General features: G+C 38.8%; 1 long non-coding RNA gene and 1 other non-coding gene across 2 annotated transcripts; both read left to right on the top strand.

The window, feature by feature from the left end:
- The first annotated feature begins 2824 nt into the window (after window positions 1–2824).
- On the top strand, window positions 2825–5835 carry LOC148668113 (uncharacterized). Its single transcript, XR_015937010.1, has 4 exons — window positions 2825–2947; window positions 3475–3533; window positions 3641–3755; window positions 4316–5835. It is a non-coding gene; the product is annotated as an uncharacterized LOC148668113 (long non-coding RNA).
- A 1736-nt stretch (window positions 5836–7571) lies between these two features.
- On the top strand, window positions 7572–7643 carry trnaa-ugc (transfer RNA alanine (anticodon UGC)). The gene has a single exon. It is a non-coding gene; the product is annotated as a tRNA-Ala (tRNA).
- Window positions 7644–8878: the final 1235 nt, after the last annotated feature.

Below are 8878 nucleotides of genomic sequence, written 5' to 3'. Positions count from 1 at the left end.
CCTTTGCCATCCTGCAAAACAGCACATTTCTGGAGAACTTTGAGTGTCTACAGAAATGTTTTCAAACACATCTGTATTGTACTCTCAAGCAGGAGGTTCACAACTGAAGTCTAATCTACTGTCTGCCTCCTTAACGCTTACATTTCTCAAACAACCACACCAGACCAGATGGAAAAGGAAGCAGAAGTCAAAGACACAGATGAGGTACTATACCCAAAAATGAGAGGCAGCCTGGGCCGCTCTCCTTTCGCTGTGGAGTTCAAAGGTATTTATGAAGACAGCATATCAGTTCAAGGACATGATGACTATGGGACACAACACAATGTGAACCCCTATTTCTGTGAAGACATAATTAGATTTCTGTTGCAAAGATACATGGCATTATTTCCACTGTGGAGTGGAATTTTGTTGGGTGACCTGGCAAGATATGCTTCAGACAGCAAAAAAGACATATCAATGTCAGAGGTAGCACAAACAAGAGCCACTAATTGTCATGTTGAGACCTGGTTTGGCATTGTCAAGCATTCAATACTTCAGCACAGGAGGAAACTGAGGCCAGCAGAGTTTATTACGATAATGAGACAATCCCTCCAAGGCCGGTACAGAGAACATATAATCCAAAATGCTCTCCCCAAAAAGGTTTTGATGGCACCATTGATCACCACTAAGACACGTCATGAACATGCACAGGAACAATGGGCAAAGAGAGCACCAGGTGTAGGCAAAGAAACAAAAAATAAATTCTACAGCGCACCACAGAAAATTCCAATCCCCCAAAAAATGAGAAAACAGGAAAAAAAAGTTAGCAATAGAAATATCGAAACAAGTGAAAATCGCCAGATGACAGCAATGGCCTGCAAGTACAGCAGGGGAAAGCAGGAACCACAGAATGTAAAGAATGGCAGCACAAAGCAGAAGGGAAAGTGTCACCCAAGCAAGCTGCCGTGGGCATGACTGAAGTGATCACACCACACTGTGATGCACGCCCCATCTCAAAACTTATAAAAGAGAAAACAGATTTCAGAAAGAAGGTAGGGTTTGTATTTCAAATATTTTTCTATGTGGACATTCACTTCTTTTTCAGAGCTTATGAATGTCATCTTCTACTACTGTAGGTGTTCTTTGTCGTTTCTCTCTAACTTGTTATACTTGTTGACAGTGGTGTATAATCTCAATTTTCGTTATGTTAGCTCCAGTGATCTCTTGTGTATGCTTTTGGCTTGGTAAATCTTTTTAAGGTTCACGCCCTTTGGAACATCAATCCGAGTGAATTAGTGGTTGCAGTTTTGCCATCCATGCACAGTGCAGACACATATATTCTTAGACACTCGGAGTTTGTGTCTCTGAAACCAGATGAGTGGCTCATAGGCGAGGTAAGATGAAAGTGTTTGATTGCATGCACTTGTTAAGGTTTCTGAGCTTTGTCCAATCAAATGTGTGTGGGTGCGTGAAATCACATCTTCAATTGTGTTTGCTTTTTCCATAAGACCATTGAGTGTAACTTTCAAGTAGTGAAAGAAACCATGGACTTGGGGAAGAAGGCTTTACTAATGAACCACTACACAACTGGGATAATCATGAGTGGGAATAGAGAGCTCATGGCTAGACAACATTTGTTCAAGGTAAAGACATCAAACACAAATTTTGATGGATTACATTGGTGAGGGGCAAACATGGTTTTTCTACTAACTAATAATTGTTTTATCAATAGAGAAACAAGGAGAGCTACAAGCAATCAGAACATGACACAACTGTGCCCATGGTGATGCCTAAAAAAACTACCTTTATAGTCAGAAATCAAAATTCAAAGGTAGCACATCATCCATGTGAGGCAACCTGTTGTGCTAATCTTGTCATTCTTTTCATTACGGGTCAACTCTGAACACTACAAAGCCATTATTAGCTTTTTTAACACTGGTGTCCATTGGAAATTGTTGGTAAGTGTGGTGCAGGTAATCCAAAACAGCATAGGTTTATAATTACAATTGGAACCATTACACAGTTCAAGTGATTATCCCTGTTGCATCTAAAACAATTACAGTCACAATGTATGTGTTCCTCTCCTGTTAAAAAAGGTGGACATGGATAGTGAGTGTAAGGCAATGGTGACAGTGCACTTTTCCTAAATTATTATTGTGAATACTGCTGTGCAATGAACAGACAACCAAGCAGGTCAAAGTGTCATGTAGGAAAAAAAGTACTGTTAGGTCATTTTCTGACTGTCTTTGCCGAGGTTTGCAAAATATTAAATGTAAAATAATATATAAATATTATATATATATAAAAAACTTTTGTTTTCAAAACATGAAATTCCTGAAACTGCCTGTGTGTCTTGCCCCACATTAAATGCAACTTCATGTCTGATGACGGGCCATTTGTTTCTTGCAGTATCTGTATGCTCCATCCCAGAAAGTCTTTGTGGTCAACCCTATGGGGAGTGACAAGATGGCAGACTCCACTGCAGCGGCAAAAAGGTTCAGGTAAGAAATCAAGCATTGGTTTCGTGGTGAAACTCTGCATGGGCACACACACATTTCAGGTTCAAATTCAGCATGACAAATATTTCCTCATTTATCAATAACCTATTGTTTGGATTCACAGGGACTTTTTCAAGCTGAGAAGGAACGTCTTGGAAAAAGAAGACTGGTTGAATATCAACTTGCACCCAAGCGTGATTGGTCACACCAGGCAAGCAGATGCTTCAAGCTGTGGGGTCTTTGTGCTGCAGGACAGCATAACCTTTCCACGCTGAAATTTTGGACTGTCTCAAAACTATTGTATGAGAGATTTTTAGGGAAATAATTGTGACAAACTTTTGTCTGTTAGATGGGCACAGACATCATGAACAATTTCCCGGATATTCCAACATACATCGAAATAAACAGCAGCGCCAAAGAAATAAGAAAGTTGCGGAAAGACCTGTCAATCAGAATTCTTGAAGCTTCAGGTATTTTATTATTTGATCCTCATTGCCTACGTTTATTGGAGTATGTTGTTTTCCTGAAGCATGTTCTGTCTCTGTAACAAGTCTGAATGAAAAAGATTCTCAATTTATTTATATGCAGAACTCATTTGGGTGTTCTTTTTGTACTATATAACACAGTGATGAAAAGTTAATTAAATCACATTTCACACAGTTAAAATTCAATGACACTTTGGCCTTCGTCGTGGTTGACACAACCATTGTCTGGGAAAAGTGTGGGTCTAAATTGCCCATAAGGCAGCAAGCTGGTTGAACATAGCTGTGTTATCATGTGCCCCCTTAAAATCATAGCAACACAAGCTGACGCAAAAAAGGGTAACAGGTGTTGACAGGAGTATTCTGAGACATGACAATGTGCGGTTTAAGAAGCAGTAGAACACCTAATCAGGAAAGTGCATACGAAAAGGTCTCTATCAAACTGTCTTCAATTATGCAACAATGATCTGTAGATAACATTGGAAAAATCAGTCTATTTGGCATGTTTATTATAGCTCCTCTCCAGGACATGTGCCTGATGTATGGAGAAACACCGGTGCGGCAGACAAACTGGGTAAGTGAACATCATCTCTATCTGTATGTGTAATGTACACACATACTAACAAAACATACCATTGAAATGTGATAGCTGAACTGATATAAGGTTTACTGTCCGTGTAGATTCAGTGTGACAGTTGTGAAAACTGGTTCCATGAATTGTGCATCTCAAAAGAAGAGTATGAAAGCGCAAAGAATGAAGTATCATGGATATGTACATTTTGCCAACCCCAGTTTGGTGAGTATGCTCTGCATGCAAACTATCACTATGAAAGGGTTTTTTAAGCAGGACATGTAGTTTTAGATTCAGCAGAAACATAGGATGACATATTTCAGTGGACGTTATAATTGTTTGTTATTGTTAAGAAGTTTGGATTGCAGGCTTGTCTTCTGGCATTAATGGTTCTATAAATTAGAGATAACTTTTAAAAAAACACACCAAAGAAGGCACACATAAAAGATTACTGATAATCTGTGCAATTTATTACATGACACAGACATCTCAAAGATAGAATTACTGTGTCAGATTAATGATTAGACATGGATGCATCAAATCACTTACTAGGTTTCTTTCCAATAGTATAGAAACAAAGACACGACCATGAACACCTAAAAGAGCTTGCCATTTAGCACAGAAACAATATAATGTCTTGCTGTAAAAACACAAAGTAAGAAAAAAGGAGTTTGATTAGGAGAGATCTGGCAAATTGTGCAAATACCTAGATCTTGATCTGTGACCCATTTATACTCCTTGGATCCTTTGCAGTTCATAACCCTTCTTACGGTTTTATATTTCAGGCACTGTTGATGAGTGAGCATCCACCCCCTACTCCCAAGAATTACATAATAGACATGTTGGAAACTCAACAAGACTGTCAATGTGTTCTCAGCAGAATTCACCTCCAAAAGACACGTAAGTACAAGTTTCAATATCCCCCCAAAATTTATCTTGGGTAAGAGTAAACTTTCGTACACTTTGCCAAAAAATAATGAAAAACACTAGAACACAAAATCACTAGAAACCATTTGTTATCTATTGCCAGAAACCAAACAAAGTCTGTATGAAAACAGTAAAAAAGTTAATCATGTTAACACACTGTTAACATCACTGTAGTAGTGCAAAGAAATGTAAATCGACAGTATGTCAACATGAAATGATTTCCAGATAAAATTGTATCCATCCTAGAAAGATAGATTAATCAAGAAATTCCACTCGGTTGTGAGAAAGATAAAAGAAAACTGGCTTCTATCAAATAGAAGTGTATCTAGGGTGATTTCTTATTATTAGGTTTCCAAAACAGTACCCTATCTACCTTCAGACGGGGCACAGTGCTAAAAGGATTCTAACCGGAACAACAAAACACAATCGCATCATCAAAGTCCGAACTCCACCGGCTTTCAATATCGTACCATGTACATCTCCAGGAGTGGAGACTCATCAAAAAGAACAGCCTAGAACCAAAGTGATACCACAGTGACTTTTCTTACAGTAACGTTAAGGTAGTTGTAGGATGCTGTCTAGATCGATGAACAGATTACGTTAACAATAGCAAGCAGGTAGCAGAGCTAGCTGTTCTGCTTCCTATGGTCATATTGAGCATTTAGGCACACAGCCCCTAAATTGTGGAAATATATGTCAGACCTTTTTAAGGATGCCCCATACCTACAAGTATATTTATCAATGCTGTAGTCTTCTACATCGTCTCTGTAGTCTTCTTTATCCCGAGTGATCTAATTCTTTAGGAGGTGCAGAAACATAGATATCAAGTGGGTAAGTAGACAACCACGTTGCAATTGTTTTTTCTGTGTCTAACCCATTTATTTTTCTCCACACCATTCCTCCCACTGTTCTCTCTTCGGTGCCTTTGGTTGATATTGAGCTCCGTCCCCCATGACAAGGGATCCTCCTGGATTACTGAAGCAAGGAACCCAGCCTACAAAACTCAAGATCCTGTACTGCTCAACCCAGTGGATGGGACACACTCAACATTAACATCTAGTCTCACATAATATATGAAATAGAATTCACCGTGTCAATCTGCATGGTTGTGCATGTGAACTGTTTCTAGTAACTACTTGTCATATACAGCCAGGACCTGGAGGGGAGGTCAACCATCAGGCCTTGGACCCCCAGAGATTATTTTTCTCCTTTGGAGTTTTTTGTTTTTCTCTCCTTCGTGCCTGATGGCTACACAGTCACATCATCAAGACTGCATACCACACCTTCATTGTGATTACAGATATAGCTTATTTAAAATGTGAAATTAGGAAAAAACTAAAACAAAACAAGGGAAATAAAAAGAATGTAAAATCTAAAATTTTCAGATGTTGTGATGAAGCTTTTGACTCATGAATAGCACCCCCTATCCCAGTGTATTACCTGTAGTGTAATCTTCAGAAAATCATAAAAAAATAAAGAAAGGGGCCACAGCCACAACAAGGTTGTATGAGGTTCGGGGGGCTGTCTGGTGTGTAAAACACTTGGTTGTAGCATTGTGAATGTTGTGCTTCAAATGCTATTGAGTCATGAAGAGGACCTCCCTATCCCAGTGTATTGCGTGTCTAATAGGTGCCGTATTGAAAAAATCATAACAAAAACTGAAAGAGGTTTCACAACCCAAAGCAAGGCTGGGAAAGGTCAGAGGACCTGCTTAGTGTGTAAAACACTTAATTGCAGCATTGTGGGTGCTGTGGTTTAAATGCTATTGGCTTGTGAACAGCATCCCCCTATCCTAGTGCACAGTGCCACATTCAATAAAACCATGAGAAAAAGAGATTCACAACCCAAAGCTCTCCCAGTCTTCTGTGTAAACAATCATGGACATCATGATTTGAACATCATGGGTGCTGTTTTTAAAAAGCTGTTGAGTAAAGAACAGGAATTTTCTTGCAGAATGAAAACAGGAAATAAAGAAAGGGTTTCAGAAATAAAACAAAGCTTTATTCCCGTGCTGACAGTCTGGGTAATTGGAAACTGCTGTTCTGCTTCCTATGGTCATATATGGGTTTTTCGCATGAAACTCTATTGAGCAGTATTTCTGCGTAGTGAACGTATGTATGTATACAGCGGTCCCCCAGTGTTCCAGATGGTGCGTAATTGCGCATCAATCAAAACCCCGAGTGTCAGGAAAGAATAATAAGCTCACTGATATGTTTATTTCAAAGTCGTGGTCTTTAAAATGCATTTGGTTTAAAGGCGTTCTGTGTTATATGATATGTGATATGGACACAAGAATATTCGTGCGTGGAATAAAAAGACAAACTGAAGGCTGTGAGAACATTCACAATGTACTTTATACACAGAGCAATTGTATATACAAAGCAATTGTTTCATAAAAACGCTACAGGCGTGCCAAAATCGTTTTCGTACTTCAAGCTAACTTTACCCCGGTGAAAGTTACAGACAGGCTCCACTCTTTTGTTGTGATGTCATTTTAATTAATGTTAGCTGTGATTAGGTGTCGTTTTTGTCTCTTTTAACTTAAGAGTTAAAGAGTTTAAGAGTCTGCTCCTTTCTTCCTGGTATAGAAATAACATGTTCCATGTTTACAACCACCACTATAAATTATTTGGTCAGCTCTAACGCCTGTCTGCGTTGACAAGGCATCTCAAAATGACATATTAAATAAGAACACGATCTTTCCGGTTACCATTCCTGTGGTTGGAGCGTTGTTTCACCCTTTTTCGTTCTTCTACAATATTTACAGACAGGGCTTTATCACTGGAGTTGTACAGAAGAAGTGTGCATCAGTACTGCTGTTGTTCTATGCGTAGTTTAACCGAGATCACTTAAAAGATGCAAAAAGCTTTCAAAGAAAACAGAATTGAAAGACAGTAGAGTAAGGAGGTAAAAAAGCACTCCCCCGTCGAGGAATTAACCACCGTCGCCCATGTGACTGGATATAAAAATAACTGATTCGTTTTTGCCCAGTCTCTGGAAGCTTCAATGCGATTATTTTTCCTTCCTTATTTCTTCATTCCCATGAATTTACTCTGTAGTAGAGGAAACACGAAAGTGGGAAATTGTAGGCATTCTCCATTAGCACACAGCACCGGGGATGTAGCTCAGTGGTAGAGTGCATGCTTTGCATGTATGAGGTCCCGGGTTCAATCCCTGGCATCTCCACGTGCTTTATATTATTGTGCTCACATCGCAGTCTTCTGTTGAGTGAGAACTCTTTGTCGGTGTTCATAGAGAGCCAGGTTTACACAATTAAGTTCAGTCACACACGAAGTGCTACAGTGTTGCTCTGCTGTTTTAGATGTACCTCCAAAGCATTTAGTTCTGTTAACTACAACAAATGATTTGAACTATTTTAACATCATATTCAGGAAATCCAGAGAACGTCTCCACACTTGTCGTGGCTGTTGAAGAAATCACCTGTTAAATCTCACCCGGGATTTCCTGAGAAATCATTCAGCGAGCAATCCTCCCTCTGGACTCCACACTAAACTGAAAGCTGCGCGAATTCCTCACTGCGTGTCTTGTACTGTTACAGGTGCTCTCGTGTAGATGTGGAGCACAGCCATAAGGACACTTTGAACTTTTTCCGTATGTGAAGGAAAAGGCAAAAGAGCATGAATAGTATTAATCGTATAAAATATCCATGGTACAACTCGAGAAAGTACTGAAGGACTAAACAACGACTTTTGATGATTACAAGAGATTCAAGAAACACAACCGTCCACACACGGGCTTGGATCCTGAACGCTTTAATTAAGACAAAGCGAAGGATACGAACTGCAAACTCTCTTCACGTCTTACAGTTTGTGAAATAAAACAATTTCTTACTTTCTTAATAATTTCTTACTGCTGATAGACGATTTATTGCATTTTAACAAAATCACAATTACAAACATTTTGGGTTAAACTGTTATTCACACACTCTAACGAAGATAAACGTTAGTGTCTTCCGGTGTGTGAGCCCATTTCTAATAAGAATAAAAAATAAGTTATATAAATTGAATTGTTCTACTTTTTATACTTACATAGTCTTATTAATATTTCAGTTAAATATTTTCTTCTGTAGTAATACTAGTCTCGATTTACAATTTTTGGACATGGTGCATCTTAAATAACTTTGTTATTAGTTTCGGTTTTGGAAAATCGCGCCCAGAAGCTACCAAAACTGGTAATGCAATAGCAGCCTTCTGGGTGGAAAACAAAAAGTATTTCTTGGTATGAATCCTAGCTCATTTATAGGCGGCATTCTAGGACTTCTCGCTTCAGAAATCCTGTCAACGCATCGTACGTTTCTACTCCATCAATATCAGGAGTGTTATCACTACCAAACGCTAAGAATAGATCCTGGCAATACAAGATCTTCGTTGGAAAATTGTTTATTTTATTTTTTTAAAATA

This window comes from Lepisosteus platostomus, chromosome 5 (assembly GCF_059453375.1).
Source record: "Lepisosteus platostomus isolate fLepPlt1 chromosome 5, fLepPlt1.hap1, whole genome shotgun sequence".
Classification (NCBI taxonomy): Eukaryota; Metazoa; Chordata; class Actinopteri; order Semionotiformes; family Lepisosteidae; genus Lepisosteus; species Lepisosteus platostomus.
The sequence above is the reverse complement of the archived record's forward strand: the minus strand, read 5'-3'. Positions and strand labels throughout refer to the sequence as shown.